The sequence below is a fragment of the Oratosquilla oratoria genome, chromosome 28 (genome assembly GCF_046742065.1).
Source record: "Oratosquilla oratoria isolate Oo_2021 chromosome 28, ASM4674206v1, whole genome shotgun sequence".
NCBI classification, from domain to species: Eukaryota; Metazoa; Arthropoda; class Malacostraca; order Stomatopoda; family Squillidae; genus Oratosquilla; species Oratosquilla oratoria.
Genome location: NC_134804.1, coordinates 47,339,035 through 47,359,034, shown reverse-complemented (window position 1 = coordinate 47,359,034; position 20,000 = coordinate 47,339,035).

Genomic DNA, 20,000 nt, shown 5'->3' with positions numbered 1-20,000 from the left:
GAATAATTTATTCATTTATTCATTTATTATTTATCTATTATTTGATTTTTCATTGATTTACCTATTTATTTATATATTTATTTAGTTATAATTTATTTATCTATATATTTATTTGTTTATAAACTCATTTATTTACCTTCTTGTTTATCTATTTATTTATATATTCATTCATTTATTTGTTCACTCGTTTATTTGAAATTGAATAAACTTTTGTTATATTTTTCATTTATTTGCACAACTATTCATCTATCTATTCATCTATTTACCTATTTACGTTTGTATTTCGTTATTTCTTTATTCTTTCAACTACACACTAGTTGATTTATTCATCTGTTAATATATATATATATATACATATATATATACATATATATATATATATATATATATGTATATATATATATATATATATATGTTGATTTTCATGTGCTTTATTTCTTCTCTAATAACATACGAGGACATTACTGACACCCTATGCCCCACTCAGCATATAGGTGGGTCATTACAGATTCATAGAAAACGATGAGCTGTGACGTATGTGACTGTTATGCAGGAGCTTATCTTATGCGGCCCTGTTCCACGGTTGCACAAGTGATAACTTTATTCGACCAAGCCTGATGGAGTAACTGATGTCTTACGCAACGTCGGTTATTACTGACTTGTACATTAAAGATGTAGATTGTATAAATGCAAAGTCGAGCCAAACTGAATACGAAACATGATATCAGGTAATAAGGTTAGACTGTATTCTATAAAATAGCAAGCACTGTTAAAGGGCTATCACACTGGGTTACTTTTCCTCCAACCTCCAATTTACCGGCAGTGTCGTCCATCTCTAGCACTTTTTCCGCCGTGAAATCACTCTGGCAAACTATTTTGTTTCCTCGACAATTTACATAGAATGTTATTTGATATACAGGAGGAAATTGTTTTCCCTCCAAAATATCAGACTCCTTCCCAAAAGATACGGTCTGCAAATCTACTCCAACAGTCGGAAGTAAAATAGCCTAGTGTGATACCCCCAGTAACTCTGATCGCCCAAGACCGCAAAGAAAACGGAGTGTGCATGGACAATCTTCTAAATGAGATGTAAATGAGATGCAGGAGCAGAAACTTAAACAATACTCGAACAGTGGGAGTATAAAACACCAAAGGCAACTAACCGTGATGATGAAGGCATCAAGAAAGATTGCGTAAGACCTCTTAGGTAATACAAGATCGACCGAAGTTACCAACGGTGAGTTTTGTGTCAAATCGGGCCTCCATAAGTTTCTAAAAAAAAAATAATAAATAAATAAATAAATAAATAAAATGACGGACAATGAAGGAAGACTATGAAATTGCGAGATTCACAAACATCCCAATTCATATTAAAGCAACAGAACAGGAATGAAATAGACTTAGTAACCATGTATTGAGTGTTGAAACTATTGGTTGTTTTAAGAAAAGGTTAGATAACTTTATGGATGGGGATGGCAGGCGGTAACAGACATGGAACTGCCTAGTCACTCTGAGATCGGAAGAAGATCCTTGATGCAGATCCCAACAGAGGCGTTATCATACTGGGCTATTTTTCCTTCGACTGTTGGAGCAGATATGCTGGAGGAAAATAACCTTCCTCCAGCATATCAAAGGATATGTAGATAATTGAGAAAAAGAAAATATTTTGCTGGCGGAAAAAATGCTGGAGGTGGGCGGTACCGCCGACGAATCGGAGGTCGGAGGAAAAATAGCCAAGTGTGATGAGAGCATCTGCACAGGAATTGCGTCAAAATTGACACCACCGACGTTACGATACCCCTAATGCCCTTCACACTTGCACGGTAGACCGTCGCGGTTGGGTGATCAAATGATGCAGAATCCGGCTCTACCAGCCATGAGTCGTGACCAAGGTAGCTGTTGTGGTGGTGGTAGTGGTAGTGGTTGTGGTGGTGGTTGTGGTGGTGGTGGTTGTGGTGGTGGTGGTTGTGGTGGTTGTGGTGGTTGTGGTTGTGGTGGTTGTGGTAGTGGTAGGGATTATGGTTATAGTTATGGCTGCAGTAGTTGTAGGGGTATTTCTAATGGTAGTAGTAGTTGCAATGGTAGTGGTATTTTAATGGTAGTAGTAGTTGCAGTTGTAGTGGTATTTTTAATGGTAGTAGTAGTTGCAATGGTAGAGGTTGTTGGTGGTAGTGGTAGGGTTTATGGTTGTGGTTGTAGAAAAGGTAGTGGTATTTCTAATGGTAGAGTAGTAGTTGCAGTGGTAGTGGTAGTTGGTGGTGGTAGTGGTATGGATTATGGTTATGACAATAGTAGTTGTAGGGATATTTGTGATGGTAGTAGTAGCTGTAGTGGTAGTTGGTAGTGGTAGTTGGTTGTGGTAGTGATTATGGTTGTGGTTGTGGTTGTAGTAGTGGTAGGTGGTATTTCAAATGGTAGTAGGAGTTACAATAGTAATCGCCGAGGCATTGGTAATGGAGTAACACAAGTATTAGTAACGACCACGCGAAACAAATACCAAATAATCCCGCCAACCCACACGCAAAAGCTAATTACCCTTCCCCCTTGCGTATGGCCGCGAGCGCAGAACTCTTCGTGAACAATCGGGGGGTGCGTATGCTTCGAGACGTCGGCCCCCGGGCCGGGAAACTCTCCGCGGGGTCTTCTTACGCAACCCGGGCAAACATTACCATCCCCCGGTTTCGTAAGTCTGACCTTGCTCCTCTCATATCGCATCGATTCCTTCCGCACAATCGGGCACCTCCCTTCCAGCCATCCCGCCAGGCAACGGACCGGACCGCGCCCAGAGACGACCACCCACCCCCGCCAACACCCGCCCACCCCCGTCCACGCCCGCCCACCACTACCCCCACCTCGACGATCATGTTCCTCATGGCGACGACCTTTACAAGTGCACTAAATCCCTTCTGAGCGACGGTGGGTTGTGTCCATGGAGACGGATAATGAAGGGTAAAGGATACAAGTACATTATAGTCTATCGACTCTAGCTTGAGCCCTTTGGCGTGGTCCAGGGATACACACATTGTTTACAAATCTAGAGATGCCCTACGCATGACGATCTGTCTCAAGGTTAATCTGTACGTTCTCTATTTATAGAAAAAAATATGTGTGTGTGTGTGTGTGTGTGTGTGTGTGTGTGTGTGTGTGTGTGTGTGTGTGTGTGTGTGTGTGTGTGTGTGTGTGTGTGTGTGTGTGTGTGTGTGTGTGTGGAAAGTTGTAAGGGGGAAACACGGGTCTTGATCCGATTATTAAATTTATTCCTGACGGGTTTCGCTTTACAGTCTTTTCTTCAGAAGTGAAACCGGTCAGGAATACACTTAATAATCGGATCAAGACCCGTGTTTCCCCCTTCTACCTTTCTCATAATTGTCCCCAATGTCTCAACATATATATACATATATATATATATATATATATATATTACACACACATGTATATATACATATATATATATATATATATATATATTACACACACATGTATATATACATATATATATTTATAATAGGACTGCATGGTGACAGAAATAGCTTGGGGTTTGAGGTAGAGAGAACGAATATAATATATCAGGTCCGCAATGAATAACAACACTGTCCTTAGAGGGCTGACTCGTTCAACGGCCTGGAAAAGTCAAACTGACATAAGAGATACGAGCCAACGACGCTATAAAATTGTTAGCATGTATTAAACCCGGCCAGACATCGTAGGACGATTAATTTATATGTCCCTAACAACAAAGACGGTATTTAGCATAGAGGGCTTGACTACAAGCTTCAGGAGTTTTGCCTTGAGGGAAAACTTTCCTTTCTCGTGCAATTCTCCTGAAGTTCACGGACAAGTGAAGAAAATTGCTCGGAGACAAGCCAAGGTGAAATGGATTAATCAAATTAGGTACGGTAGGTGTTAACACATCAAAGGTGCAAGGTTCCTAACACCTTTCCTTAGTGCTAAAGCCATCATCCATCGGTTCTTCGTTCTTAGCACAAAGGTGTTAATCAAATAAGGTCGGGTAGCGGCTGTGCTGTAGAATCGACGCTGAATAGGATGCAACTCGTCCAACAAGCTATGAGTTTTGAAGGGCTATCACACTGGGCTTTTTTTCCTTCGAACGGGCGCGCTAGAGCGGCGAAGGTCAAGGTGATGGTGGTTCGAACCCTGCCACTGGACCAAGGACTTGGTTCATTAAATTCCACGCTACAAAGTCCTCCTGATATGGGGGAGCTTTTCACTTTAAGCCTAATTATCAACTAATCACATTTGTGAGAGTTGCGTCACAGTAACTTACAGTAATCATAATAATAAATAAAATAATAAAATTATTAATAACAATAATAATAATAATAATAATAATAATAATAATAATAGAAATAACAATAATAATAATAATGATAGAAATAACAATAATAATAATAATAATAATAATAATAATAATAATAGAAATAACAATAATAATAATAATATCATACATAACAATACCAATGATAATAATAATACATACATATACCAAAGGCTTTTCTTCCCCCTTACCAGGGGGGTAGCCAAAGTCAAAAGCATAATTCCACTCCCACCCACGTTATCGCCAACCATTCAACTTTCATCCACCACTCTCAATTCCTTAATTCCAATTCAACTTCTTAGTTCATAATAATGATAATAATAATGATAATAATAATGATAATAATGAGAATAATAACAAAAATAACAAAGATGAAATAATAATAGTAACAACAATAACAATATAATAATAATAATAATAATAATAATAATAATAAAAACAATTGTACTTTTTAACAGTAATGATAACATTAATTAGATTAATACTAATAATATTGATAACAATGATAATAAATACAATAAAGATAACAAGAAGAATGATGATGACAATAATAACAATAATAGCAATTGATAATTTTATAATGGCTTCAGTACTATTCATAGAGTTCGGCTTGAAATATGTTATCATGTCTACCGTCATTTACTGAAAATATATTTGAAAGATCAGGTTCCAATATTTCTATGAAGAATTTAATGGTTGTCAAAATACTTGGGAATCTGGGTTGGTTCGCCTCTGGTGTAATGTCCTTTTGGATTTGTCATTTCGTGGTCGAGTAATTCTTCTATACTCTCTTACTATAGACTCTTGGTATCGCTGTTTCCAAATGTCCGTAGGACATATTCCCTCCCTTATGCTTTGCATATCTGAACGATACGAATATCTATTTTCCGTCATTTCCTTTACTTTTTGCTTCTTGTTCTCAAATTGTATCACTTCCTTTTTCATAAAAATTTGTGGTTCGATTAAATCTGAGTATAATGGAAATAAAAAAAATCTTCTTTGTATATATATGATATGTTGGTATACTTGATTTTACCTCCTGAATGCATCGACACATTTGATTTCATTAATTACAACCGACGAACTCAAGTGACCTTTTATCAGCTACAATTTCATCATCTTTTTAGCCGTACAAGTCGAAAGACAGATCAATAAAACCAGTCAACTGTATCACTATACCCAGCAAAACATCAAGCACAATAACCAACTCATTTCGTTGGAGTGAGGATAGAAAAACAAATTTAGTTTTGTTTCTAAGGACATAACCGTCAGACTGCTCGGGGGCAAGGCACATCCCTGACGACTTCTCAGAGGTGGGCAGAACGTTGCCCCAGGCGTTCGGCGAACAAGGGGCCAAGGTTCTTCGTGTTCAGGAAAGATAAAGTGGGACATTTGCCCCACCCTCGCTACATCGTGGAGCAGCCTTACCGATCCTAGAGGCGACACAGACAGATTCTCCTGGTGCTTAGGAATATCTTTTGAATCTACGAATTCCATCTCTATGAACCTTGGTACGATGGTACGATGTAAACAGTGTTCTACAATCTAGAATTATTTCTCTCTTTTCCTCTCTCTCTCTCTCTCTCTCTCTCTCTCTCTCTCTCTCTCTCTCTCTCTCTATTTTATATATAATATATATATATATATATATATATATACATATATATAATATACTCGTATATACAAATTCTACCTTACGATTAACTCTCTAGACCTGGGTCCTATATAAACATATTTTTCTAGTACTTAGGATTACCTCCTAAATCTAGGATTTCCACCTTTAATTTGCCTCTCGAGTAATCTGGTGTAAGAACATTAAGTAATTTTTTAAAAACTTGGTTTCACTGTCTTCCTGCATTTTATGGTTCACTGTTAAACCGTAACAAATACCATTGCGACTGCTGTTACAGAAAACGAAATGAACGTTTATATGGCTACTTAACAAAAACTTTACAAAACCAATGAAATTTTGAACCTTTTCACTTTGAGACAAATTCTAAATTTGGAAGTTCTACCCCGACGTTAGCCAGAATAAAATATTTATAGTTATTAGATTCGTTCTTATATGGAATACATAACTAATCAAACAAGCTCAAACGAGATAATACTTAACAATCATAGGAACATAAGAATGAAGGAGACTGCAAGAGACCATACGGCCTACACTGGAGGTTCCAATATACTGCATAAAATTGTCTGACATCAGGCGTAATAAAAATATACCAAAGTCATCCTTAGATACAATAAACGTTTGAACGGCTTTGTGTGAAGGGTTCAGGGTACTGGGCAGGACTAGTGACGTATTGGGCGGCGTCAACTGAGGCGGATTTCCCACTGAGGAGGACATTAGACCAAACGAGATAGACAGACTCGACAAATGTTCCCGACACAACAAAGGATGATAGAAACGACTCCATCTCAAGGAACACGATCGAAAGGAAGACGTTTACTTCCATATTAGGATGTTGCAATTTCTTTAGATCGTGGTGTAGCGGTAGGGGTGCAACGGCGGAAAATGCCGACAAGAGACCTTTTGGTCCGTAACGAGGTCGGATAAAAACAAAATAGAGTACAAAAAGTAATCCAAAATAGCCAATCTAAACAAAATAATCAGTTGACAGAAGCCACGGTATTTTACTTGAGGTTTTTTTTTTCTAAATTGAAAACTTTTGAACTGTACTACAGTCCATGGGAGTAATCTATTTGAGAAAAAAACATGAACAAAAATTTACTCCACGACAGTACACATGCCAAAGATGGAAACATAATGTTGTCATTTTTATTTTCAGAAAAAAAAATTAATTTATCTTTGATTTTTTTTTTTTTTTTTTTTTTTTTAGGTGAGGTTTCATTTGCCATCTCAGATATCTTAACGTCTCAGGTTACACATCAGCATACTTATTTGGTGGAGCAAACTACACGTGGTTCAGAACTATTCCTCTTCTTGTCTGGGTGTCATCATAACCTTATTTGTCCACACACTAAAACATTAAAATGAAGGTCTGGTTACATATATCTTCTCTGGTCCAGCCGAGCAACAAAGGCGAAACGCGGCCGTCAAAAGAGAGAGAGAGAGAGAGAGAGAGAGAGAGAGAGAGAGAGAGAGAGAGAAAAAAGTATTGCAAAGGCGGAGCATGCCGAAAGACCTTTTGGTCCATAACTAGATCGTGTGCGGAAAGAAATTAATAATGACAAACGAATAAATAAAAATAAAAAACATAAATACAATAATATAAATAATGATAAATTAATTAAATAAATAAATGCATAGGTATAGTGAAATAATATACAAACAGGTAAATAGTGAATAATAATAAATTGACATATAACTAATAATAAATGTGAATCAAGCAATGATAATAAACAGACAAATGATAACAAAACAAATAAACAAATAATATAAAATAAATGATAGTCATTACAGCATCAAGCTGGTGACCAGAACGGTGTAGGTATGGGAAGAGAATGTCAGAGGTGGAAATTTTATTGCAAATATCGAGTCAGGTTAGATTTTCCATCTCGCAAATCAGGAAGTGATTGGTAGTAGTAAGCGTTGAAACAATTGGTTATTTTAAGAGAAGATTGTATAACTTTATGGATAGGGATGAAGGGAGGTAAAGGACATGGAACTGCCTAGTGTAGGCCTTATGGTCTCTAGCAGTCTCCTTCATTATGTTCCTTTATTTCACATTTGGGAACCACAAAAGGTGTAGAAAGAATATCATCTTATTAGATTCAAACTGTAGATGTGCTGTATCTTGCTGCATTGCTTCTGACCCAGTGGCAGGGATACAGGTATGACCCGTCATCCACGAGGAGCTAAGATGAGAGGGAGGAAAGGGTGGTGGAGGGGAGTGGAGTGAGAGGGAATGGGTGCTTGCCTTCTGAGTTGGCTACCTCCCTTGTATGGGGGAAAATCCCTTGGTATATAGAATCACTCGTTTATTGTTTATCATTACTATAAATCTCTTATCGTTGATCTTAGGCAGAAATTAGGTTTATGTATTTCCCTGTCTACCACTGTAGTCATATCAATCTATAAACGTTTATCCTCACACAAACATATACACGAAAGTGCTCATATAGATACACAAACTTATACGCATACACATGCATATACAAATGTACAGAAACATACACATACACGTAAGTGCTCATATACACATAAAATTATACGCATACACATGCATATACAAATGTACATAAACATACACATACACGGAAGTACTCATATACACATAAAATTATACGCATACACATGCATATACAAATGTACATAAATGTACACATACACACATATGCATACGCATACACACACGTGCGTACACATACACATGCATATGCAAATGTACTACACACATACACGTACACGTGCTCATACACATGCATATACAAATGTAAATATAAATATATATACACATACACATGCATATACAAACGCACATAAACATAACATACATATACATATACACATACAAGTACGCGTGCACGCACAATTACATGTACACATACATACAAACATACACACATACATACACAGTGGAAGGAGTTTGCAAGCCACAACCGCACTGGCCATTATTCTGGAGAGAACATAGACTATGGCAAGAGGTTCCGTGTCTTCTTCCATTACTGAATGCTGGACAATGTCATTAACTGCACTTCAGTTCAATTCTTTGGGCTACGGATGACACAAAGAACATTCTGGCTTACTCTTAGATACGTTTCCTTTGTTCATCAACACACTACACACGATATCCCCTTTTTTTTTCAAAAATGTATTGGAGTCTTGCAAGATACTCTCGTGGTCTCATATTAAGGAGGAGACTCAGAACGGCCCTTACATGGCTCAGTCTTTGATTGACGACCCTGGGGTGTACCTTCATGCTTCCTCTACGTCTCTATACTTGTGTAACATACGCTTCCTTCGTGCCTGCGTAACACAATGTACTCTTTCCAAACCTTGTTTTTCTAACGTTTTCTGAGATTGGATTTTCCAAGTTTTCTACCATCTAGCTCGAGGCAAAATTTCACCGTCTCTTATATATATATATATGTATATTTATTGCCGACCCTCCTTTTTTTCTGGAGCCTTTACGGGATTTCAGTTTTCAATGCCATTTTATTTCTTGTTCATAAATCCAGCCGGTGAATCACACTTCGATTTTTTTTTTAATTCAAATAACCAAGAACAACTAGTTCAGCATCTTATCCTTATTTCTGGATGTCTCGGAGATAGACCCAACATTCTTTACCTCTTAATCCTTCTACATATTCTGTTTATTCTTCCTTCGTGTTAGATAACTCCTACACTTCGTTTCTGTCAAATTTATCACTCCTCAATTGCCTCGGAGCCACTCCCTCAACCTTGCTCGGTTGCTTCTGGCACTTTGGAGTTGCTGCCTGGGAGTCTTTGATTTGCCGAGGAGTTATTACCACTTCCGTGCTCGTTAACACTCACTGGTTGCAGAATGTATTACGAAAATTACCGCTTTGGGTGTGGAGACATACGGTACTGTACATTCCGTATACATTTTCTAAACCTGAAATTATGAAATAAGAGTGTGCCAATTAATCGGGACCGGCAAGGATATATATATATATATATATATATATATATATATATATATATATATATATATATATATATATATATATATAAATATATATATATATATATATATATATATATATATATATTTTTTTTTTTTTTAGAATCGGCATTGTAGTAGGTGATATATTGCCGATGACGATTCTCAAAAAAATCTTGCTGATGTATATATATATTTATATATATATATATATATATATATATATTTTTTTTTTTCTTCTTTTTTCTTTCTTTCTTTAGAATCGGCATTGTCGTCGGTGATATATTGCCGATGACGATTCTCAAAAAAAATCTTGCTGATGTCGATTCACCAAGAAAATTCCGATTCTTGCCGATCCTAATTAATCAGCACACCTCTATTATAAAACCATGGTTTAACCACACCTATTCTCGTGCTATCCGAGAAAGGAGAAAGGCTCACAAATCGTATTATATTCTTCAAACTCCTGAGAATTGTAAACAGCATTCTTCTACCCGGAATCGTGCGAGATATATCCTCCACCAAGACAAACATTCTTACAATAATTGGAAGTGTTATAAGATTGTCTCGTACACGTCTTCATGCGATTTCTGGCATTTACCTATCAACATTTCCAGATTTTTTTTAACTTCGTCTATATCTCCTTATTTATTCATTTATCTATTCATTTATCTATTTATTTATTTTAATTTCACTTTTTCAGCTATGGCAGTGTTGCTCTATCGTTCATTTTTTTATTCTGAAGCGTTAACTAAATTTATTCTTGAACAATTCAGAATCCATTCCTGGTCCCTATGATCTTTGTATGATTTTCATTTTAATTCCTTGGATGCTTTCAAAGCCCTATATAGACTTTACACTAAAACAGTTTGCCTAATGTTCTTAGAAAAAAAAAAGTGCCTAGATACACTGCTACGTCTCTGTCTTTCAACTTGCGCGAAGATATCATTTCCTTATGCACCCCACGATCTTGATAAAGCAGAAAAAGAACGACCAAGAATTTCCCTACAACGTCTTCTGTCGACTTTGTAAATCACAAATCAAATTCCATTGTCATCTTAGAAACTCATCTGACCACGCGAGTCTGGGGGCGTTTCCGTTTTCTTTCAATCTTTTTTTTTTTTTTTTTTTTTTATGGATTGACGTTTTCGTCGAAAACGACGGGCAACTTGATATACGGGGTCAGCAACCATTTTCTATTACGTTAGTTTCTTGGTCAACTAAAATCTTCAATTTTGTTCTTTGGATTGACGTTTTCGTCGAAAACGACGGACAACTTGATATACGGGGTCAACAACCATTTTCTATTACGTTAATTTCCTGGCCGACTAAAATATTCAATTTTGTTCTTACTTACGATAATTTTACAATATCTCTCCACTCAATATCGTCTCCCTGATTGTCAGTACGACCTTTGCAAAGGATATTTTTTCCTGAGTCACGATCATCTTCTTTAGTGAATTTTTGGTGAAGCTTATCCTGTTGCTCTAACTAAATATAGAACCATTTGATACGTCTGGCATAAATCCTCATGCCTAACATATCGTCATAATGTACTGTATACATTCTTCTCTCTATTACCTATTTATTTTTATCTATTAATTTATTTATCTATTTATTTATTGTCCTTTGCATAATTGTTCTTATAAACGATCACGGCTCCTCTCAAATCCCTAAATAAGAGCATAAGAACATGAGAATGACGGAAACAGCAACAGATCGTAAGACCTACACTAGGCAGTCCCATGGAAAATTGAAAAAAAAAAAAAAAAAAATCGTAACCGAAGTCGTTTTTACTCAAACGAAGAAACAAAAGCAAGTAGCATGCTGGCGAGATATCTCTAGCAATCAGTTACATTTCTGGTTCGTCTATATAACTTGAGATTCGGTTTTATCTCGCGAAACTTCCCCCTGTACCGTGGAATTCAATGTAGCATGCCCTTGGACCAACTCGCCTGTGGCGGGGTTCGAACCACCATCACCTCGACTTTTGTCGCAAGAAGCGACGCCCTAACCCGCTCGGCCAGCGACTGTTGCATCAGATTTAATGAAAAATACTTATATTGGATACTAACAACATACATTTTATACAGTCAATATTTTAGGAATATTAGTGGTACCCCTCCGGATCACGGTCACGAAGCATTCGTTTACGAATGAAGACTGATCTAAAAAAAATAATAATAATAATAATAATAATAATGATAATAATAATAACCAATAAATAATAACCAAATAAATAACTTAAATAAAACTGACCACTTTCAACTTCCTCTAGCCCTCCGTTATACACTGTCACCACCTTCACCACCTCTGCGGCTCAACCTCCACGATCTGATATTAATTTCAAGGACAAATGATCGTTTTTGCTGACAAAATACCCAATCAAATCGTCATGCAAAAATCTAAGGTGCCGATCTCCCGATTTAACTTTTTTTTTTTTTCTCCATAACTCCTGGGTATACTGTGGCTGTATTAAGTCGTTATTTTTCCTCCGACCTCCAATTAATCGGCGATACCGCCCACCTCCAGAACTTTTCCCCCCGTAGAGTCACTATAGTAAACTATATTTCTCTCCTCAACAATTTACATAAAATGTCTTTTGATATGCTGGAGGATTTTTTTTTCCTCCAGCATATCTGGTTCCTTCCCGAATGCTGCGGGCTATAAATCTCCTCCAACAGTCGGAGGAAAAAAGTAGCCCAGTGTGATAACGCCTTCAGATATGTAGTTGACCTTCAGAAGCGCATGAATGAAGTTGCTATGAAAATAACCTCGGAGATAATTGATCATATATTCAGAGAAACAGGCGACCCTTAAGAGTATTTATGGTTTACATATAGAAAAATGTGTGTATATATATATATATAAGTATATGTATATATATATATATATATATTACATATATACATATATATATATGATACATTTTAACAACCACAATGCACTTTAATTCTAAGCCAAGGCAGGCATGCAGAAATTGAAATGCGGTACTGCCAAGGACTCGAACCCCAGCATCCTCATGACAAGTGTGGTAGTGACTTACCAACTAGGCTATCAAGAGTACATATACATACATACATTATATATATGTGTGTGTGTGTGTGTGTGTGTGTGTGTCTGTGTGTGTTGAAAAAGCATACCTGCGAAACTAGTCAGGGATAAACTCGGACTAGGACTCCTCTGCTTCCTACTCCACTTATGTCATATATATATTATATTATATTGTATATATATATATATATATATATATATATATATATATGTATATATATATATATATATATATGTATATATATATATATATATATATATATATATATATATATACACACCTGTTTGTTTATTATTCAAATACATCTAGGCATTTATTCTATTATTATTTGTATTATAATAGTTATTTATTTTTCTTTTATTTCTTTATCATTATTATGATTTTTCCACATCCGACCTAGTTATGGACCAAAAAGTCTCCTGTCGACATGCTCCACCTTTGTAACCCTTTAAAATATATTTCCTAGAACTTTGTTCTGAAAAATAGATAATTACTTTACTGACACACTAGAAGGAAGTGTTTATACAAGTTTCAGTGGGTAGACTGAAACGCAGAAGCAATTTGGAAAAAAAAAAAAAAAAAGTTAATACGATGTTATGGAGTTCTGATTCCGAAATGAGGTGAGAAATGTATTACGTTAAGTGGCAGTCGGGACACGAATCATAGTACAGTATATAAGAAATAATAGTTTGTTGAAATAAACGAAATCTGGAAATGTTACATGGGTGATGATGGTGATGATGATAATGATAATGATGATGCTGATGGTGATGATGATGATGATGATGATGATGATGATGATGATGATAATGATTGCCATGGTGATGATGATGGCGATAATAGTGATTATGATGGTGATGATTATGATGGTGATAATGATGGCCATAGTGATAATGATGGTCATGATGGTGATGATGATGATGAGGAGGAGGAGGAGGATGGTAGTGATGATGGTAGTGGTGATGATGATCATGATCATGATGATGATGATCATGATGATGATGGTGATGGTGTGGGAACGAGGGTTGCACTAAAGCATCTAGCCGCTGAAAGCCTCTGAAGGGAAGGCCGAGTACCCCGGAACTGCCGGGACTGGCACAGACCGGGACTCATATAAGAAAAAAATAAAAATAAAAGAATATAAATGAATAAATATTCATCTTATAACGACGCAAACATAACACAAGAACAAATGCGCTCTCTCTCTCTCTCTCTCTCTCACACACACACACACACACACATTCTTTTATGCACACATACGCGCATACACGCACAAACAGAAATACACACACACATTCTTTCATGCAAACATACGTGCACACACGCACACACAGAAATACAAACACAAATTCTTTCATGCACACATACGTGCACACACACACACACACACACACACACACGCACAATGTAACCACGCACGCGCCCAGCACAAGGACCAAAAGTTTTATGAAATTGCAAACAGTTACCATCTGCTTTGAGAACAGCGAAGGAAATGTGGTATATTATATATATGTATATATATATATATATATATATGTATATATATATATATATATACATATATATATATACATATATATATATACATATATATATATATATATATATATATATATATATATATGCAAAAAAAATGGTAAATAAGAAGCGTAGTCCGAACGTTTTCGTCTATGTAAGATATTCCCTTGATGATTTCTTAAATAGACAAAAACGTTCGGAATACGTTTCTTATTTGCAGTGTTTTTTCTGCAAATAACATTAACGTGTCATTTGTGAAATACTACAATATATATATATATATATATATATATATATATATATATATATATATATATATACAAATGTAGAAATACAGCTAAAAGACGGAAACGATCTCCACCGATGTTTCATGACGACATGACGTCACTGTTTACTCAACCGTCACCGAAAATTTCCAGACTCATTGCAATGCGGTGTGGTTCTCATTAACAGGTGTTGCACTCATTAAAATCTCTTATTCGTCTTGCCGTATCCTTGAAATGCAAGGACTCGTTTTTCAGAAGTTCCTGACATTATTGTGTTACCATGAGACAATTCAGGTAAAGAACTTTACTACAGAAAACATTGCTTGGAAATTTCCGTGATAAAAAGCATTCTGATCGCCAAGATGGCTGCCTCTTAGGAATTTACCCTTTTAGTCAATTGGCGTAAGAGATATTAGCCACTTTTAAACCAAATACCTCGTAAAACTTAATTTTTCTTGCAAAAGGAGTTCGTGTACATACCAAAGACTTCCTTAAGTAATCGACGAAAAATGTGCAACAGATCCTAACATTTAAGTGTTGATCCGACACTTCCATCAGAAGGATTCGAATCTTTGTTTCATGACAAGGTTATTCCAAACCTATTAACGAATTTCTCTGCACGGGTGAGCACGATCCAGGTACAACCTAGGTTGAACCCCGTCAAGTTACATAATTGAGCCGTCAGAACGACTGTACAAACGACGGGAAGAGAAGTTCGAAAAAGGACGCTTCAGTGGCTACGCCCTTGATGGGTAAGCCCACTCCGCGATCTCGGAATGTGGGTGATTATGTATAACTTCTTTCCCAGTAGCCCTGGGTAAGCTGATGCATGCGCACTGCGGGGCAGGATTTTTCGCAAACTAACGAAAATGCTCAGCATATTCTGCGTTCGTGTAGTTAGTGAAAATAGGTAAGAAAATCGATTTCAGAAATAGTTTTGTCCGATTTCCTGTAAATGCAAAGTCTTTGGTTTGATTTCGACAGTAGAAATTTATGACTGCTTTTTGGGGGAAATTCACTTTTATTCGCCATATTACGAAATGTAATAAAGCATTTATGACCAAGGAACAATCACGAAGGACCCCCCCCCCCCGCCACAAGGACGGTGTCCATAAATAGATGAATAATAAAAAAGATGAATAAAATTATATGAAAGAATTACTATTATAATGATAATACCCAAGGAACAGGAAGCTAACAATAAGAACAGAATAAGTTAATTGCAATCTCAGATTTGTGTGTGTGTGTGTGTGTTTGTGTGTGTGTGTGTGTGTGTGTGTGTGTGTGTGTGTGTGTGTGTGTGTGTGTGTGTGTGTGTGTGTGTGTGTGTGTGTGTGTGTGTATGTGCGCGCGCTCGTCTGTTTCCTTGTTTGCATCAGTTATCCATAACACTTTCGCTTTCACTAACCATGTAAAAACAACTCATCTTTATACCTGTCTACCTTTGCAAAAGACAGTTAATATAATATTTTCTTGCATTTTATTTTTACACAAACTACATTCTTTCTCCCTTGCCCCTCTTATGTAAAAGCGAATGCCCACGCAAAATTATTTACCTGAACAGTGAAGATTTCTATTTATATCTAGAACAATGACTACATCCATGTACGTACTACAGTGCACACAAACGTACACAAGCCTTCAATGCGCATTCACTGCGAGTCCAATTATCTGACTTTCTAGCAAGTCTAAGCGAAGGGTGATATAATATCACAAAAACAATTGGTGAAATCCTGGCTGTTCAGTTCTTTGTAGGAATTTCTTTTCTAAACATTATGAAAGTTCGCGTGGACGAATCTGAAGGTACAAAAAATTGAGGCAACTTTATCCGCTAAATACATGATATGATTCACCACGGTCTTGGATCAAGTGTCGAACTCGGGCAAAAGCTCAGAGCTTATATGCGGCTTGATCTATATACACAAACATTAAACTCCTTGCCCACCAGAGCTGGGGTGCCGGGTCGCAGTGCAGGGATGCTGAAATTTTCAACCCTGGGCGGGAATCGAACTCGGAGAGGTGAAATAGCGTTTGTGAACGGTACCAGCACACCATCGAGCCTTGTTTATGAAAAACAATCTATAACTCAATGGTGTAATATAGTTCATGAAGTTACCGATGTACTGATATAGTCAGATCAGTCATTTTCCAAACACCACTCATATCCGCCGAGCCCGTCATCGGAAGCGTATTCGTGTCGTATTCGCTTAATTGTGGGTTCGAATCCCGCACTTCCCTCCAATTCCCAGTAGTGACAGGGAAAAGGAGACGGCTTCGGCCGCAGCTCCGTATCTCCTGGCGTAGGCTCCTCAATTTCTTTTTATTTCTAGTCCAGGTTGGGTAGACTCGTTTTTCTAAACGCTCTCGAATGCAGATATTATCTACACTTCTTTAGAAGACACAAGAGCATGGTTAGGCACGAGAGAGAGAGAGAGAGAGAGAGAGAGAGAGAGAGAGAGAGAGAGAGAGAGAGAGAGAGAGAGAGGGAGGGAGAGAGAGAGAGAGAGATAGATAGAGATAGAGATAGGTAAAGTAACCAACATCAGTCACTTGGTTCATGGCAATACTTTCGTTTCCGGAAGGAAAGTGTTACTACTATGAAGAGGAACCTAATGGATTAAAGGCAGATAGAACATGAGAAAATTTCGCCAGAAAGGATGGGGATTTTGAGCAAGTTGGAGATGGATGTGTAAAGTTAATCTTATCCACTAGAGGCACACTATCTCCCCTGTCACACACACACACACACACGTTCACACACATGACTCGATGGCGCGGTGGTAGAGTTCCCGGTTGCCACTACGGCGGTCCAGGTTCGAATCCCGCCCAGAACTGAAATAATTTCAATACCGCTGCGCTGCAGGTCGTTACTCCAACTTTCGTGGGCGGGGAGTTGGGTTGGTGTGTGCGTGTGTAAGGTCACAGCATAACCATTGATCGGTCATATATGAGCTCTGAACTCTCTTCCGGGAGGGAAATAGCTGTCGATCACAAGTCCAACATGTGATCTAAGACCATGGTGAATCACACATACACATCAAGGCTCGATAATGTGGTGACTATCGTTAGTTCAGAGATCCGAGTTCGAGCCTCACCCATGGATAAAAATTCAGTATCGCGGTGCTTCGATCCGGTACTCTAACTCTGGTGGGCAAGGACTTGTGTGTGTGTGTGTGTGTGTGTGTGTGTGTGTGTGTGTGTGTGTGTGTGTGTGTGTGTGTGTGTGTGTGTGTGTGTGTGTGTGTGCGTATGTCCGTGTGGAGTGTACGTGTTTGTATGTATATTTGTGTGTATGTGAATAGCCATGGTCTTGGATCACGTGTTGGACTCATGATCGACAGTTATTAACCTCCCAGATGAGAGCTCAGAGCTCGTACGTCACTTTATACACACACACACACACACACACACACACACACACACACACACACACACACACACACACACAAGAGCACTTTCGACAAAAACTCCTTTTGTAACCTTGCTTGTCATTTGGCTGCGGGAGCCGATACGGTCGGTTTCATCGGATAATTTCGGGACAATTTCGATCCTCTTGGTAATCAAGGTCGATCAATAAATATTGCTCTTAGAGAACCACAGAACAGTTTGACCTTCACAGGTTATGAGTGATTCGTCTTTAGAGTACGTGGGGGCACAGGTGGAAGATTCTGTCGTATTTGAGCTAAATTAATCGCCTCCCAACATAAATGGGTTATCAAATTGGGCTATTTTTTCTCCGACATCCTACCTCCAACACCCGTTATAGTTACTAAGATATGACTTTGCTTACAGAAATCTAGACTACTCTAAGAGCATTCCAATACTATGTCTAACACTCGTATAGGTTTAGAATCTCTTAGTTCATCATTTAGCTTTGCTATTATTATGTGACGGAATGGTAATTTGATATTTGGAGGATTTGAAAAATAGAAAATTGTAACCGAAGTCGTTTTTGCTCAAACGAACGATCAAATGTCGGAGATGGCGAAACCCGTGGAAGCCCAGTGTGATAACCCTTTGTGGTTATGATCACTCCCCGTCTATAACAGCACGTGTCTCTCTCTCTCTCTCTCTCTCTCTCTCTCTCTCTCTCTCTCTCTCTGTTGGTACACTGCGAAAGGTACATGAAGGAAAGCGAGTTTTGTTCCAAGTGTATTCCCGATTAACTTCACATAAAGATATATGCCTCTCAAAAAAGAATTGTAAATCTAGTCGAGAGTACACTCAAAGCAAGACATTTCTTCCTCAGTCCATCTGAGCAAATGTACATAAATTGCCCTCTCTATGTCTTTATCTCTCTTCTCTTGGTCCCTATAATATCTCTCAATTTATGCGGTCATCCCCAGGCTGTACAATCTCTCAAAATGCATCAAACTTATTGTCTCTCTCTATCTCTTTATCTCTCTCTCTCTCTCTTTTCTAGGTAGTTATAATATCTCTCATTGACGATATTCTCCCTAGCCTGTACAATCTCTCAAAACACAATACTCATAATAAAAATAATAATAATAATAATAATAATAATAATAATAATAATAATAATAATTAATAATAATAATAAATAATAATAATAGTAATAGTAGTAATAATAATAATAATTGATGATGATGATGATGATGATGATGATGATGATGATGATGATGATGATGATGATGATGATGATGATGATGATGATGATGATGATGATGATGATGATGATGATGATGATGATGATGATGATGATGATGATGATGATGATGATGATGATGATGATGATGATGATGATGATGATGATGATGATGATGATGATGATGATGATGATGATGATGCAATACAATTCATGAGACAAACTACCCCTCCTCATTCCTGGCGTATATAAATAATCTCTTATTCTTCGATCACATAGGAAACACTTACGTTGTTGTTTTTTTCCTACGTTTTGCAACGTCTTCCTTGCAAGTAAAATTTAATTCACAGTAATTGTCGCCTCATGGCTTCCTTCCTTCCCGTGAAACTCGTTTGGGAAGAAATGGGAGCTTAAAGATCGAAGTTCACGGTCTTATCGTCACCAGTTCTTTCGTAAAAGATTCAATAACGTCTGGATACCTGACGCGCCTTAACTGAATAAAATCGTCTAACGAAAGTTAGACATAGCTGAGAGGTTCATCATCGCTGTAAGGGAGCTCTTGTTGTTTTATGCTAAATGGAATTATCTGGCATTAGCTACAATATAATCCTCAGTGGAAGTATTTGAGGTT